Genomic DNA, 18,335 nt, shown 5'->3' with positions numbered 1-18,335 from the left:
CAAGGACAGGGAGGCCCTGTCCCTCCAATGCATTTCCAGCATCAGAGTCACCCCCCCAGATTGAGGTTAGGGTGGTCTAAACTCCCACGAGATTGACACCCTCATCCAGTTGGTCAACATACCTTCTGGAAAGGCCATCTGCATTATCATGACTCTTCCCTGGTCTATGCTCAATAATGAAGTCTAGCGCTTGCAGGCTAATGGACCACCTGAGTAGTTTAGCGTTTTTACCCTTCATACCCTTCATCGGCATAAGCCACTTAAAGGGTTTATGGTCAGTTTGAACCTTAATGGTAGACCCAGTAAGGTAATGTCTAAAATGCCTAAGGCTCCAAACTATGCTGAAACATGCCTTTTCAGCAGTAGCACACCTGAGTTATCTACCTTGGAGTTGTCTACTGATAAAGATGAAAGGATTTTCCTGCCTTTGTCATCTAACTGGGACAAGACTGCTTCAATTCTGATTCCACAGGCATCCAGTGGAACAATAAAGGATTTGCTGTAATCAGGAGCACACAACACAGGTGCCCTACACAGACTTTCCTTCAAGCCAACAAAGGCCCTTTGACAGTCTTCCGTCCAATTGTATTGTGTTGTATTGTTTATTTATAAAGTGCTTATACACAAAACGAGTGCTTCAAAGCACTCCTAGACAGTAGGTGTACATAGGATGCAATCACTAATATGATGTATCCCATATGGGATATGTTCCTAACATCACAACATGTTCCAGCGGAACTGAATTCTCAGAACTGAGTAAGCAGAAATCCTCTACCCGAAGAGGACGAGTGGCAGCTCAAAAAACCTCTTAAACTTAATCTTCTCCCTTTGGGGTTACCCCCCTTTAGACTTGTTCGCCTCAAGCCAAAACATGCAATGCCCAGACTTTGCATCCAGGTTTCCCCAACACAGATTCAAGGGAAAAGACCTGTGGAAGAACTGGTCAGGGAAATCCCCCAGCACTGCTACTGAGCAGGTTAGTGAACAAGATACATCAGGAATAAGGGGCACTAATCCTAGTTGCTCCTATGTCGGTGAGACAACGTTGGTTTCCACATCTGCACAAACTGTCAATGTGCAATCCAATCCTGTGCCCCTACAACATGCTATCAAAGCACATGGGAAAAAGTTCCACTTACACCCTCAATCAACTTGGCAGCTTGGCTTCTGAAGTCCTAGAATTTGGCTATTTAAAACTACCTCAAAGGTGTATGGAAATCCTGAAGGAGGCACGAGAACACAAGACACTGTTATTTTAACAAATGGAAAGGATTTGTAATATGGTGCCAGTCAAAAATATAAACCCAATCGAATGTACTCCATCACACATTCTTCAATACATACTCCACTTTCTAGACTCTCTGCTAGTATTCAACTCCATCAAGGTTCAACTTGCGGCTCAATCCGTGTACACCATTTCTCAAAGCAAGGTGTCCTGGTGGAAAGTCCTTGTCATTAAGGTACTCATGGAAGGAATAAAAAGACTTTTCCATCCCATTTCAAACCCCCCTCCAGGTTGGGACCTAAATGTGGTACTTGCAAAGCTCATGGGACCGCCCTGTGATCTTATGCACAATCCAGCCTTAAACACCTTACATACAAGACAGATTTTCTGGTGCTATCACCTTCACAAGAAGAGCCAGTGAACTACAAGCTGTGTCAGTGCAAGACCCTTCCTCTGTTACGCACAAAGACAAGTTGGTAATAAGAACAAACCCTAGGTTTTCACCTAAGTTCCCTCGATCCTCTTGACCCTAAGAATTACAGGACGATCTCCAACACCAGATTTCTCGCAAAACTCATTGACCGGACTGCATACTCCCAGCTCAACTGCTTTGTAGAATCCAACAAACTCCTCGACCCCGCACAATCAGGCTTCAGACCTCGAAATGGAACAGAAACCACTCTGATCTCGACCTGGGAGGATCTCAAGGTCACAGCAGACTCTGAGGGTTGCGCAGTGCTGATTCTCCTCAATCTCTCTTCAGCCTTTTACACCGTTAACCACTCAATACTCCTTGACCACCTCCACACCCTAGGAATCCTTGGCTCAGCACTCAAAGGGATAGCCTCTTTCCTCAGCAACAGGAATTAAATCCCCATCCTCTCCCCTTTTGTCTCAACTGCTTGCGCTGTGAACACTGGAGTACCCTATGGCCTCTCTACTCTCCTTTTCTACCTCTATCCGTCTACCAGGAATCATCCACGCACGCAACTTCTCCTGTTACAACAACACCGAAGATACCCAAATGATCCTACAAATCCCCAAAACAAGCAGCAACCCACACCCCGACTTTAAAGCTTGTCTCAGAGATATTGACCGATGGATGACAAGTAACCACCTCCTTTTGAACTCTGATAAAACTGAAATCATGGTGTGCGCCAATACTGCCCTTCTCCCACAACCACTTCCATGGCCCCCCTGCCTCGGCGCACCCACTCCCTCCCTCCAATATAGTCAAAAACCTAGGCTGCACTATAGACTCAGGCCTAACCCTCTTCTGTCAGATCAATAATGTTTCAAAATGCTGTCACTACCACCTCAAACTTCTTAGACGCAGTTTTCCATACCTCTCCTATCCCAACAGACTCACCGCTTTTATGTCTATTATTATGTCAAGACTGGGCTATGCCCACTCCTTATACCTGGGAGCACTGGCATACCAACTCAACAAACTCCAAAGAGCCCAAAACGCTGCTGCCAAACTCCTCCTTGCCTGGGAGACAGAGACCAAATCTCACCCGCTCTCTGCACCCGCCACTGGCTCCCAGTCGGACGAGGGGCCACCTTCAAGACCCTATGCATTACGCACCGAGCAGTGCACAAGACCGGCCCAACTTACCTACAAGAGAAGATAAAACCCTACTTCCCATCTCGCACCCTAAGGTCAAGCACTGCCCTCTTTCTAGTGATTCCTACCTCTAATTCTGTTAGGATCAGAGAGGATCTGCCTTCTCAATCTTGGCCACAACTATGTGGAATTCACTCCCCCACATATTTGACACACCCAATACTATATGACCTTCCACAAAGCTCTAAAAACCTGGCTCTTTCCATAAATGCTGATTAAGGCCATATAAGGCTGCTGAGACCTTCCAACCTGCTCACAAATGTTCAAGAGATCCCGAGCAATGACACCACTGAATGCGACCATTAAGTCACTAATACTTTTACTCTGAACACAGCAATCGCAAATGTGCACCTGGAATCTGGAATAGCGAGCTCGTTGGATCAAAACCTCCACCCAGACACTCACCTCTCCTATCACCATGCTCACTCTCTACTCTACACCAACACACAATTAGTGTGCAGCAACACCCCTCGATCACGCAGCAACACCCCGCGATCAATTCCGGCCTAGCTGCTCACATACGAGCAATACTTCATGACCACCTCAATATTCTGATAAAAACGCAGCTATACACCACAAAAATCATCCTAGTGGCACACATAAGCGTTCTTCACAGGCCTAACACAGCCAGAACCCAGTCTTGGTGAACAACCTCCAGACTGCACACATGCAACTGATATCAAACACCACCACACCTAATGCTAGGATGCAGCTACCATCAGGCAATCACATCAGCTGTGCACATAATCGGTGCACCCAAACACCCTATTATATCTTACTCTCTCGACTGACCTGGACTACGGTCTCGAGAGCATTCACCCGACCAGTGCTTTGAGGTCATACCAATGATATATAGAGCGCTTTATAAATGCCAAATAACATAACATAAAGCCTTGGACATTTCAGAATGATATGCCTTGAAACACTTGTATATAGGCGCGTTATAAATGCCATATCATATCAAGATATACAGTAATAGGCCTGATGATAGTTCTGCTAATTCAAGTGTGTTACCGGTTACTTGAGGGAGCAGGGTGGGTGGAGAGGAGAGGGAGGTACAAGCAGAGCAAACTGACAATAATGCAAGTCTGTGACTGGCAGTTTGGATAAGAGGGGATATGAGCAGGTTATTGAGCCTTTATAATGTGCAATAACACAAGTGTTTCAGGTGAACAATGCAAGGGGGGCAAGGGGAGACTAAGGAACGACAGACAATTAACTTACTGGGTAAGGTGCATTCAGATCGCGTAAGTGCCATACAGGAAGTGCAAATGATGGGCGAAGGGGATTGCGCCTGGTCCAGGAGGGCTGGGTTAAGAGCAGGGGATTAACTCTTAGGGAAGTGCATAGTGCTGCAAATGGTGCAGGGGCACAGAGGCAAGTGAAGGGACTGGTGTGGGTGCCTGGGGCCTGTAGGTTCTGAAGTGAGCCAGGCGACCAGTCAGCTAGCTGAATAGAAGGAGATGGTAGCAGGTAGATATTGGAGATTAGCAGGGGAGAGGTAGAGAGAAGGCACAGGAGAAGAGGAAGGTCTTTAGGAGTTTCCTGAATTTAAGGAGTTCCGGCCCAAGATGGAGAGAGGCAGGGAGACCATTCCAGTGGGTGGCCCCTGCAGAGGATAAGGATCTACCCGCTAGTTTCTGTTTGCCAAAACAGCTCACTCTCAGAGAGTTGGAGGAGGATGAGCGGAGTGCTCTAGAGGGAGTGTATTTGGGAAGGGTGTGTTGTAAGTAGTGTCCTAGAAAGCCTTGTGAACTATGCAGAGGGTCTTGTACTTGATTCATACAGCCACAGTGAGCCAGTGGAGGAATTTCAGTGCTGGAGAGATGCAGTCCATGGCCTTGAGGACAATGATAAGTCTTGTGGTTCTGTTCTGGATGAGTTGTAAAGGTCTGAGTGTAGAAGTAGGGAGATTGAGAAAGAGACTCTTACAGTAGTCAAGTCTAGAGAGAACTAGGGCTCTGGAGACAATGGGCCTCATTACGAGTTTGGAGGGCTGCCTCCAAACTCGGGTCTGGGGCCGTGGTCCCTGAATGGGGAAATACAGGGCCATTCCGACTTTGGAGGGCCTTTCCTCAGGTGTGGATCATCAGGCTCAATTGCTTGACTACTGCTGCAACATTGCTCCTCAGCCCTCTTTCTTATCCTAGTACTTCAGGAATTATGGGACTTGTAGTCCCTAACAACAAAATTAGGTTCTCTTACATCTTCAAAAAGCCATTTGAAGTGTGGGAGTGTGGGGAAAGTTAGACATGGATGTTTCCCAGTTTTCCTGACCTGTTTCCACCTCGTGTGATCCTCCCGCAGAACACCACCCCCAGGGTCGAGATCACCAAGTGTATGCCCTTCCCTGCCAGCATGAGAAGGGTCCCGGCCAGGTTCATGGGAGAAATCAGTGCTGATTCATTGCAGGATATCACTGGAAAACAATGAAACGTGCTGACTAAAGAGCCAGATTTGGCAACAGAGATGTGGTTTTAGCTCCAAACAATCGAAACTCAGCTTCAGACAGAATAACATGTGTCACTACTTTTTCTAGACATACCACACAGATCAAGAAACTAGTGGGAAAACACTGGCACATGGTGACTAGTGCAGGTAGTATATCAGAGAGACCTCTCTTTGCCCTAAAAAGAAGCAAAAGTCTTAGAGACGGACTGTCCATGCCAGGTGTTGTCCCATACAAGACAGAATCATTCGGAATACTATTGAAGACGCTTGGGCAGCCCATGTAGTTCCAGAAGCAGGGCACCATCCTTGCATCAATTGCTGTGTTTGTGCCCTTAATATTACTACTAGACATTTTGTGTATGGCTCTTTCCAGTGGACATTGAATACATTTTCAAACTGCTCCACTAATGTTATCTATGCCATTCAGTGCCAATGTGGCCTTTTGTACATTGGCAGGACTACCAGAAAAGTGTCAGTAAGGATCTGTGAGCACTGCAGCAGAATTAGGAATAATGTTCTGTCTTCGCCTTTGGTTCAACATTTTGTGGAACACAACCACGGCACAGATGATTTCAGCCAGCTAGTTCTTGACCAGCTTGAGCCTGATTTAGAGGGTTTTTCCATGGCATCTCTCCTATTTCAACTTGAACAAAAGTGGATTGACCGACCCAGGATGTAGTCTGAGTGAAGATCTATAGTGGTGGGCTTTATTGACTTAGTTATTCTACCCATTGTTTTTATTATTACTATTCCATTCAGAATCTTCTTGAGTGACACTGTAGTAATATCCCAAGGAGCGGGTTCTTCCATTTTGCCTTTATACATTTTTTAACCACACCCCTTAAACTCTGATGCTTCAATGGCTCTACATGAGTTTTCAAAAGCACACACTTCCAAGACGGCAGCCTTGTTTTGCCACAACAGTGAGCTCACTAGTCATGGAGCTCTCATTACAGCCTCTCACGTGTCTTCACCTGAACACATGACAATGTCACCCCCACAACAGCCACTCTAACCCGCGATCATATTCTTTCGGCTCTGCCGGTCGAGAACTCCCTTGGACTCAGAACTGCAGAGGCAGGCATTTCAATTAGCACATTGGTCATTGACTTGTACTGTCTGGCAGCAAAGACACGGTCCCGCAACAGGCACACCATCAGTTCTTCTCATGCGTTACATAGTTCTGTCAATTTATGAAACCATTCCACACCCAGGACACTTCTCTATTGGCCTGCACTTGGGTGATGTGGTGCACAGCTATAGACAGTCACTTACTGCTGAGGAGAACCACGATTTCAATTTACTCTGGTAATAGGCATATCACCTGGCCGAGGTGGACATTTCACCTGGCTAGCTTGACTGCCTGTGTGTTTTTCTTGTTCCCCTCTAATAGCTCTTTAACTGGTTGGTGTGTGCATTTTGCTGCAGGCTCTGGTCCTTTTCAAAATCTGAATGTCAAAGTTGAGGGTGGTGGATACTTTTCTTCCACAATACATGCCCTTAAGAACAGATGTGGATAGGCTCTGTTTAACTCAACGTGGGTTGTTCTCTGGCTCAGTGGGACATGGGAGTGCACCGTGGTGTTGGCATGGATGCACTCTGAGATTGGGAGCTGGTTGTCCACACTGGTTGTGTTTTCAAAGGGTAAAAATTGCCATTTACACAATGGTGCTGTTGACACTGGGCAGCAAGCAACACGATGCTTTTACGATTTCTAAACCGATTTTGGAACTTTGAAGGCGGTGCGTACAGGAATGATAGCACCTTAAGGCAAAACTCGAGTTGGCCAGCATATGATGATGTATCATGCTCTGTTGTTTTTCCATTTGATGAAAGGTTGTGCCCTAATGCTGAACGTTTCTGTTTCTAACATGTGTTTGTAAAAGTAAAGGTGTGGTTTCTATCATTCCATTAGCGTTCTTAGTTTTTTTTAACACATTGTACGTTGTTGTTTAAGTATGATTGACGCATAGGTTATGTTTGGGTGGGGTTGTGTATAACAATTTGTTTCTATTGGACCTTTTTTTCTGTTTTATGAGATGCATGCCCTTTAGTCTGTTTGTACTGTTTCACATTCATTGAACACGCACAAGTATTGCAACAAATATTATACATTGCTTTTTGTTTTTTGCTTTTGATTGTTTAAATTGTCCATTGTTAATATTTAGTTTGCACACATCTGTATTTTAAATGTTCATTTTTATAGCTGTAATCTTCCTGGAGTCATCGTTGATTCTCAATTATGGCCTTTCTGTAGCTTGAATACTCTAGATCCTTGACACGTGTTTCGCTATATTACAGCTCATTAGGAGGATATGTTGACCCTGGTTGTGTTGAGCTTATATAGAACGTATGGACACCTAAACTAATAATTTAAGAATATAATGTTATGAGATGTTGAATCCCGAAGTGGTTCAATAGTGATTGTAAAGTTAGCAAAACAAATTAGATGAGCATGTTAACCGACCAAATTGGTACAGCCTTTTCTCCATGTTCGTTTTGTTAAAATACTTTAGTCGGTTTAAGACCATAAAGTAACAAACGCATTAAAATACAGACACAAAATTATTTCATTTTACATTCTGAAGAGATTAAAATATTTTAAAAGAATCGTTTTACATTATATCCTTTCAATAAATTAATCCCTTAAAATCAAAACAGATAAAACAAATAAAAATAGTGCAGATCTTTAACAATTCATAACAAGGGGGGAGCTAGCTCGCAGCCTCTAATAATTGCATAGAAAAAGAACAGCCACCACACTTCTCAATCAACTTACAGCAAAGGGTCGAATTTACTTCCATCCTCCATCTTTCCCAGTGTATTCATTCTAAGTATTCAGGCTCTATGAACATAACCGGCTAATGCAAATACAAATACAGTGTGCAGTTGAATCTCTACATAATTCAAATGCTTCAGTGGTAAATCATACACTAGCCACCCTAAATAACAGTCTTAGGTATTGGGTTATCAAATCTTTCAGTTTTACGCAGATAAACAAGAAATTCGTGACAGTTACCATATCTAAATAACAAAGAGGGCTTATGCCTACCCCAACCCGAGTCCCCAGGATTTAGTCAAATTGGCTAGAGCTAGTGTTCCCATCCAAAACCGAGTGTACAACGATCTCTCAAATGGCAGGTGTACGGAGTCAAGGTAACACTCACAACCAAAACCTGTCTTCCCCTCAAGATAATCTGGACTGAATTTTAGGTTTGTGATGGCCTCTATCACTGTTTCTTTTTTCCTTGCAATTGCTGCTTTCTTAATCCTGGCTAAGGCAGATTTGTCAATGTTGTAAGGAGCTTCCCATAATACAGGTTCATTTGACCCAATTAGTTGCATCTTAATGTGTGCATCCCAGGGTATAATTTCCCCCTCCATAATTAATAGATGTTTTAATGCATCTCGTTACTTCCTAAGGCTATCCGTACTCCACAGTCTAAGCCAGTAAAAAACTGGCTTTAAAGCAACTAAGTCACCTATGGGACTGATTTCACATTGCAAGTGTAATAATGCAGAGTGTGAACTTTGTGGTAACATAAGGAGATTCCTCAAAACCGTATTTTCAATTTTAAGAGACTTTGAACTACTGTAAGCCCTGATTTCAGCACAGAAGATGGAGGCTGGTATTGCCTGCTTTTGGTATGATTCAGCTCCTGAGGAATTTGCAACACCCCCATGTTTTATGAAAAAGGGAATTTGTTGCCTCACAATACTTTCCTAGATTAATAGTTGCTTTGGCAGCCTGTGAGGACCATGTTCCTCTGTACCAAGACCTTAATTATGTCTTTGATGTATATATTAAAAAGTAAGGGGGCAGGGATCGGTTAGATCTCCAGCCATACCAAAGCGTACAACTGTCTTGTTCTCAGTATACAAAGAATCTATGGCGTTAATCAATTAAGGTGGAGCTCCACTATTCCTCAATATATTTCTTGAGAAGTAGGTCAGTCAATTGTGAAGGATTTTACAGTAAACAGAATGATTGAAAGAAGAGGGAAAATAATGTTGGCAATTATCTGATCACTTTTCTTAATATGATATCCATATGATATTGTACAAAATTCTAATTTTTTAAAATAAACTATGTTGATTCTAGAAAAAAGATGATTACCTTAAATGTAGTAAGAGAAACAGACCATTGTGTCACTATGCCTTTAAAGCTAGTGCTTAATTTGGGCACACGAGGATGCCAACTTGTAAATACAAAATGGCTGCCATAAAATACAACGGCCTTACAACTTGTACATTTTTGTTTTGTTAATTTTAATATCAATTGTGCATATGTGTTCAGTTTCCAATGCAGATTTCTGAAATATATGAACTTATTCAAGGAATAGATAGAGATATTAGTCTTTTTTTCAATCCAGTAGTACATGCAGCCATCATCTTTATCCATATTGCTTCTTGTTTCACTATATCATTTTCAGGCTTCCCTCAGCGACCACCTCTTCTTCCCTCATCTCTGACTGCCTAATTGCCATTCAAAATTGGTGTGCTGCAAATGATCTTTGTTTAAACGCCAACAAGACTGAGATCCTCCTCATTGGTACACCCCTTCCATCCTTTCCCTGACTCTCTGGCCAGCCTCCCTTGGTCCTCCTCCTGCCCCTACCAGCGAAGCTAAGAACCTTGGGGTCATCTTTGACTCCACACTTTCCTTCTCCGCACACATCTCTGATGTCTTCAAAAAGTCTAACGTCTTACTGCACCTCCTTAAAGGTACTCTTCCTTTTCTCTCCTTCCCTCAGAAGCTCCTTTTATCCCATGCTCTGATTCTCTCTAGGTTGGACCACTGTAACAGCCTTTTTCTAAATCTACCTGCCTCCACTCTCCGCCCTTTACAACTAATCCAGAACAGGACTGCAAGACTTGTCCTTGGCCTCAAGCCCAGGGATCGTATCTTTCCAGCTCTGAAATCCCTTCTTTGGCTCCCTGTGGCTGCTAGGATTAAATGTAAAACCCTCTGCACTGTCCACAATGCTTTCTGGGGCCTGGGTCCAAATTACCTTCAACTATCCCTCCGTAAATACCTCCCCTCTAGAGCCCTTCACTCCTCTACCTGCAACTCCCTCAGGGTCAGTCGTTTTTCAAAGAAACGAGCTGGTTTTAGATCTTTGTCTTCTGCGGGGCCTCCATCTGGAACTGCCTACCTACCACCTTGAAACTTGAGGAGAACCACCTACGTTTCTGGAAGCTCCTCAAGACCGTCCTCTTCGCCTCTGCCTTTCCCTCTCCTCTCCCTTGCTGATCTGCTTTCTCTCTCAGCAATGCTGCACCTGGCCACGGTCTGCCCTTCGTGCCCAGGTCCCTGCTCACCCTGTCACCCTCCTGCACTGCCCCCTGGCCACCCCTTACACTGGGGCCTGTATCTGTACCCATACAGGCCCCCCACTCTTCGTCTGCACTGATCAGATACTCCCTATCTGACTAACCTTGCACTTGGCCTGCACAGGCTTGCACTACCACTGTTTCCGATCACTGTATTTATTTATTTATTTACTTATTATTTATCTTGTCCTCTCTTATGCTGCTGCACTTTCCAATTTCTCCCCCCTCCCATGCACTTTCCCCCTTTTCCCCTTCCCCATGCACTTGCACGTTCTCAATGTCAGTGGGCCTAGTAAGATCGTTGTGTTTGTTCTCCACTGTTCCCCTCCCTTTGCCTGGTCGCGCTCTGAAACACCTGTGTATGAGCGCGATATAAATAAAATATCATATCATATCATATCATATTACTTCAGCGGGAGGATATGTTGGCTTTGTTTATGTTGAGCTTATATGTTAAGTATGGTCACCTAAAATATTAATTTAAGAATATAATGTTATGAGTTTTTGAGACTCTAAGTCGTTAAAAAGTTATTGTAAATTTAGCAAACACATTAGAGTAGCATGTTATCTGTCCTTGATTTTATACAATCTTTTGTCTGTTTGGACTTGAGCAATAGTTAAATTGTGATGGATTCTACAATAAGCAGAATGATGGAAAGAAAGAAGAAAATAATGTCGACAATTATCTGATCTCTTATCTCAATCTGATATCTATGTGAAATTGTACAATATCCACATTTAAAAAAATGATATTGATTCTAAAAAATATTTACTATAATAGCTCAACATAAACAAGACCAACATATCCATTAGTAAGGGCAGTCTTCTTAATATCACCATACACACCATAAATAGAATAACAACACATTAAGAACATGTAGGTCCATGCCACTTCCAAAAACAAGAAATAAAGAAAACACTCCTTCCCAGAGCAGCTCTCAGGCAGATTACTGATACAATGCTTAAGAAAGAATAGAGATATCAAGGTGTTGGCCAGACTATGTGCTCATAGTGCTTCCATGGTCAAAGTTAGTAGCTGCTACAAAGTGTTAAAACAGAATCACTTTCAGGATATTAATTATTTCAGTCACATAGAGTGTGAGGTAAGTATGAATATTATTTAAACATCCCCCCTCCCTCCCTCCTACTTCTGCACGAGTCTGTCCTGATACATTCTCGTTTCACCATCACCGTCTTGTGGCCCGTGCTGGATTTGACTTTTATGGACTTCATTGATTCACGGTGCGTCTGACTACTGACTTCTGCAATTGTATTTGCTGTCCCCTCTTGCTTCTCCACGCTTTTTTATGGCTTACTCTCTGTTCTCTCCTCCTCTCCCTTTCGCCCTGTTCCTATCTCCTCCCCTCCTCCCCTTACTTTCTTGAATGCACTTACTCCATCAGAATTGTTCCTGGACCTAGTATGATAGCAACCTCGCCTGTCCCCTCCCTCCCCTTACTTGTTCCCCACACCCTCAAGCACTATCTGAAAGGTTGTCAGGCCTAGTACAATAGTCACCTGTTTTGTTCCTCCCCTCCCTTTCTGCACCCCTCTCCCTCTACCTTTTGTTTTCTCCGGCTCTACCAGAAATGTTGTCAGGCCTAGTACTGTAGTCGCCGGTCTGGTTCCATTTCCTTCCCAATCTGCCCCTCCCTTCCTTATCTATGGCTTAGCTCTTGCACTATCTGAAATGTTGTCTGGCCGAGTACCATAGCAAATTTCACATCCTTACTGTTCATGGCCTGTAAGAATGTCATTGTATTTTCCCTTGTTCCCTCCCTTGCCTTGTAGCGCTTTGAACCACATTGTGTATAGGTGCTATATAAATAAACTATCATATCAATGATGCAAACTAAAACAAATTAGAGAGGCTGCTTTGCAGCTACTTGACAAACTTGATCAAATATGCTCACGTCTCTCCAAGGAATTTCTTCATTTTCCACTAGACGTAGCCATTTACTCGCCGAGGCAAAAGAAAGCCCACACCAGGGCTAACTACCCAGGCACCAATCTTTCCCATGCTGGGAAGGTGAAGGGTCATTAACATCTGCAGTGTTTGCTGCCCCTGCCTTCCTCCTGCACAATACCAGTGCTAAGTGGGTCCAGTTCCAGGTCCAGGAGTAAGGACGATGGAGAAACATAATCCCTGCCTTGGACTGCCCTTGGACTGCTCTTCACTCCCAGTTATAGATGCTGGATGCAATCTCCTACCGCCAAATAATTATAAACCGTCAATGCAAGCAACAATCATTTTTTTGAGTCACTAAAAATGGTCCACTAATTTCCAGCCACAGAATGCCATCTCCTGCATGCCGCCAAACAATTCTGTGATGTTCTTCTCAACACACTTACAAGAAATGCAACATTAATTTACGTCATGCAAGGTGGAAACTGGGGCTCAGTAGTAGTGACAGATAAAAAGATGGTTAAGACTTTTCAATGTTCTAGTTCTTTCTCAGCTAAACCCTATATTGTCTACCTGTCCATCAACTAAAGCATATTTAAATGTTCTCACTCTCCCTGAACTAAACCCTATTTATGTCCTACCTCTCCCACAACTAAATGCTTTCCTTAACTGCTTTGACAACTTCCTGCCTCTGTTTCTGCATAGCAAGACTGACATCAAAACTGAAACATGCATGTTCTATTTATACCACGTTAATAAAAACTACCTAAAACATTTTGACTGAACCACTTATAATGTTCAGACCGTTCTGCATATCTGCAGAGAGCATCCTGGAAGCGTAACCCTTCTCTTGCTTCCTCGCTCCTCTTTCACTCCCTTATTCCCTGATCACTATTTCCCTCTCCCTTAATTCATATATAGTAAAAACCTGTTGCAGCTTACGATTTCCCTTATTGCTTAATTTGTATATAGCAGCAGCCTAAGGGCACCTGCAAGGGCAGTCTCCAGCAGTATTGCAGACTTATTGCATCATTGAGGACCAAGGGCCCCACTGATTATTCCCAAAGCCTTTAAAACCATCAGCATTGTAAGAAGTGTCAGTGCCTAAGGACAGCAGCAAGGGGAATCCCAGGCATTATTTAGGACTGTCTGCATCATTGAAGACCCAGAGCCCATTTAAGAATTCCCAAGTCCCTTAAAACCATCAGCATGACGTGAAGTTCTGGCGTTTAAGGGCAGTGGACCGGGTAGTCCCAACATCCTGCCAAGTGTTCCCAAAGCCCTTAAAACTGTCAGTGAGGCGCAAAGCACTGGCGCCTAGGAGCAGTGGCAATATCAATCTCCGGCTATATTGAGGACTGTCTGCATTATTGAGCACCCAACCGGACGAACCCTGCACCCTTGAGAGTATTCCCAAAGCCCTTCAAACCATCAGTGTGGCATGAATCATTGGTGCATGAGGGCCAGTGGCAAGGACCGTCTCTGGCAGTATTGAGGACTGCTTGCATCAGTGAGCCCCCAATCTAAGGATCCAGCGCCCTGCCCAGTATTCCCAAATCCCTTAAAACCATAAGCATGGTGCGAAGTGCTGGCACATAGGGGCAGGGCTCAAGTCGAGGGTACACTGGGGGGGGGGGGCAGAGTCCACCCACTTTATTCAGAGGGTGGACTCAGTCCCCCCAGCTAAAATGAGAAACAGTGAATGTCCTCTTTGAATTTATGAATTGAAGACAACCTATGAGATCAAACCGCAGTGGTCAGGGTTGCAGGCCATACACTTCACCACTGCACTATATAACCTGATGACAAATAACAAACAAGTAAAGGTGAAATTTCGCATTTCGGTTCTACAAGTCTCAGGGAAAACATTTGTATTGGTTCTTGGAGTTTAAATCATGCACACCTTTTAACGTTTTGAAAATCACTATTAGAAGTGGGCCTCATTACACGTAGTGCGGTAAGGGTTTACTGGTACCGGTAAGGGCACCGGTACCGGTAAACCCTTACCACCTTACTACGAGGTCCCTTTGCGGTTTGGTACTTTAACGCCTGCTGTTTAGCAGGCGTTAAAAAGCAACCCGCAAAGGGCCTAGGGTGTTAATTACGGTACCGCAATTTGCGGCACCGTAATTAGCGCCTTTCCCATTCCCATAGAGCCATATGGGGCAAAATTGGGAATGGGGAAGGGCAATGGGGGAAGGGGGAATTACCGACCCGCCAACCTTGGAATAGGGCGGTAATTCCCCTTTCCTCCAAGGCGGTGCTGGTATTTTACCGGCATGGACCAAGGTGCTAATAGCACCTGGTCCTCCGTCTACCGTGTAATGATGCCCAATCCTCTCTTGGTTTGTGTGTGTGTTGTTTTTATGAAAAGGCAAATGCCATTCGTTCTGTGCAAAGCCAATGTAATGAAATGTGAATTTTTCACCTCAATATGCACATTTTTGGCGACGTCACATCCCATTATGTTTGTTGATGAGTCCCCCCACTTGAATTTTTAGGACTTGACCCCAGCATAAGGGGGACCCCGAAGGCAGTCTCTGGCAGTCACTGGCAGTCACCGGAGCAGTAGCTAGTATCTTACTCTCATTTCCTTATGGTGTGTGTAGCTAAACTCGAGTGTAAAAGCAGCAACGACGCAGTAAGACGATGAGTATGATGCGTAGACCTCCAGTTTTAAGTTTATCACCTGTGGGTTAGCTAACCACCTTATTCAGACATAGGAGGCCCTGAGGGAGGTGGGAGATGGACTAGAAAAAAAACTGCCAAACCAATATGACGTCCCCCAAGGCTACGAATGATGCCTTATAAAAGACACAACTTTGGCCGCCTACAAATAAATGAAGGTCTCAACGGCAACAAGCTTGATGTAGCATTCTAGCAGCATCTTAGCGGCATCCAATCTCACACCAACTGGTGTTGCCAAGTTTGATGTCCTTTTCTGAATACATTTTCAAAGCGGAATAATAATGACAATTTTATCACTCCCATAGAACGTTATATGTTTATAACTGGATATTCTTAGATGCAGAGACAGAGCTTTGACCTATGAAGTAAACACGTGGGCCTCATTACGAGTTTGGCGGCAGCCATGGAGCTATTAGCTCCATGGCTGCCGCCAAACCGGGCTCCTTTACCGGGTTCCCAGAATGGGGAATTACCAGGCCATTCCGAGTTCGGAGGGCCCGGTAATTCCTCCCTTTGGGAACCCGGGCCCGGACCTTCCCCATTCCCATCTGAGCCCCCATATGGCTCAATGGGAATGGGAGAGGGAGCTAACAACGGGCCAATTTCGACCGGCCCATTGTTAACTCCCTCTTCCCCTCGTGAGACCAGGTAACGACGCCTGGTTTTACCAGGCGTCCTTACCAGGTTCCGCGAGGGGACCTCGTAATGAGGCAGAATGGTGTTAACGGGCCCGGCACCATTAGCGGAGCCCGTTAACCCATTCCGCCTCACTTGTAATGCGGCCCACAGTAAACAATCGGAAAAATACATTGGGCTTCATTACACGGTAGGTGCAAAGGGATTACCGTTACCGGTAAGGTCACCGGTGCCGGTAATCCCTTAGCGCCATACTGCGAGGTCCCTCAGTGGGTCCCGTCCTTAACGCCTGGTCTGACCAGGTGTTCAGGACGGGACCCACTAAGGGACTTCAGAGCTAATAACGGTACCGCAAATTGCGGTACCGTTATTAGCTCCTTCCCCATTCCCATTGAGGCCTATGGGGGCTCGAATGGGAATGGGGAATGGTATTTGGCATGGGGACTTACCAGGGCCTCCAGGGTCGGAATGACCCGGTAAGTCCCCATACCGCCTACCCAGACCCGGTATGTGGTAAGGGAGTAGCCATGTCGCTAATACCGGCATGGTTACCTCCTACCGTGTAATGAGGCCCATTGTCCAGTGCATGCAGAGGGCCCCCGAAAGGATTTGCGGATTTTCTGAAAAACAGAGATGTGCCAGTTGGGCCCTCTCCAGGCATCCAACACCTGTATGTACGTTATGTGGGTTGCTGTGACTTGATCTATTTGAGACAACACTGCATTCATATTCTTTTTATATATTTACAGATTGATTTAAGTTTGCAAATATCGTTAATACTGCTGTACCCTTTTATGATGAAATTATATGATGCAATTTTATATTGATATCATTGTGTGAGATAAGGCCGGCTCGTCCCATTGCTGTGAAACAGAGGCACTATATGAATCGGGTTTTCACCACGTTTCATTTATGATCGTCATTTTTAATTAAGCAGAGCATAAAGTGAATTTGCTCTTCAAAATAAAAATTTGTGGTGTGCTAAATTTAATTATTCGATTTACAAATGGGACTTTGCGCTGGTCCTTTTCACCTGGCGCTGTGCAAAAGCGCTTTGCATGGCACAGAGCGCAACAACAGGGAAGGACCAGCACAATGATTTAAATAGTGGACGGAAAATGCAAAATCCCTGTTCAAAGAGTAAAATGAGAAAGAATATTGGCTGGGTTGTTCGACACCATTTAAAAAATGTTAGCCCTATTAACAGAAGCAATCACGCTATCTGCCTGACTCCAAAGGCAAAAACCCGTTGTATTTATTTATTTATGTATTTATTTATTGTGCATTTGTATGATGTCTATACACAAGTGTTTCCAACCGCCACAAGAGAAAAAATGGGGGGCGGGGGGACAAAGGAAACAGAACTAACAATTACATTTATATTGGCCTTGAGACAAAGGAAAAACAAACAGCAATGACGTTTATATTGGCCTTGAGACAATCCTACCGTGCAGACAAAGGTGATAAGTGCAGGGGTGGGGGTGTGGAGAGAAGGATTGGAGGGAGTCAAAGGCTGTAGTGGCTGGCCCAAGGGGGTGAGCAGTGCTGAGGGGGCCAACAAGGGCAAGTGCCAGGGGGGAAAGGGGAAAATAAGTGCAATGAACAAGGTGGACCAGTTTCAGGTTAGTCCAGGGAAGGGGGCCTGAGGGCAAGTGGATACTGGGGAGACTGGTCAGAGGTGGTCTGTCCCCTGTATGACTCAGGAGGGACCAGGCACCAGTCCCAGAGGCAGTGGGACATTAGCAAGGGAGGGGGAGAGGGAAGGGCTTGAGGAGTTTACGGGTACTTAAGAAGGTCCGACTCAAGTCTAAGGGGGCAGGGAGAGCATTCCAGAGGGAGGAACCTGCTGAGGAAAGGGATCTACCTCCCACTTTCTGTGTAGAGAAGCGTCTGACCGGCAGAGAATTGGAACCAAGGACGAAGAACTCAAGCAAGGAGGTTTAGGGAGAGAAAGCTGGATGTAGAAAGGTCTCAGTCCCCAGACAGCCTTGTGGATGATGCAAAGGGTCTTGAATTTGATCCTTGTTGTCACCGGGAGCCAGTGGAGAGATTTTAAGGCAGGAGAGATGCGGTCCCTGGGCTTGAGGCCAAGGATAAGTCTTGCAGCTAGCTCTATTCTGTAATAGTTGAAGGGAGCAAAGGGAGGAAAGAGGCAGATTGAGGAAAAGGCTGTTGCAGCAGTCCAGCCTAGAGAGAACCAGATCTCTGGAGATATTGAGCGTCTGTGGTAAGGTGAGGACAGGGAGAATGCCTTGGCATAACACTGGAAATGAGTGGAGAAAGTGGAGATACGATTGGCCAGAGAGGCTAGGTAAATGTTGTAGAGCTGTGGTGATAGGATAGAGCCCTGACGGACGCCACAAGTAGAGAGAGAGGGGTGGAGAAGAGGAAGGGGCCCATTTGCACTTGGGAGGGTCGGTTTGACAGGAAGGAGGACAACCACACCAATGCCTTGTCCATGATGCCCA

Source organism: Ambystoma mexicanum, chromosome 12 (assembly GCF_040938575.1).
Source record: "Ambystoma mexicanum isolate Mex_15411 chromosome 12, UKY_AmexF1_1, whole genome shotgun sequence".
NCBI lineage: Eukaryota > Metazoa > Chordata > Amphibia > Caudata > Ambystomatidae > Ambystoma > Ambystoma mexicanum.
This window is presented reverse-complemented; position numbering follows the sequence as displayed.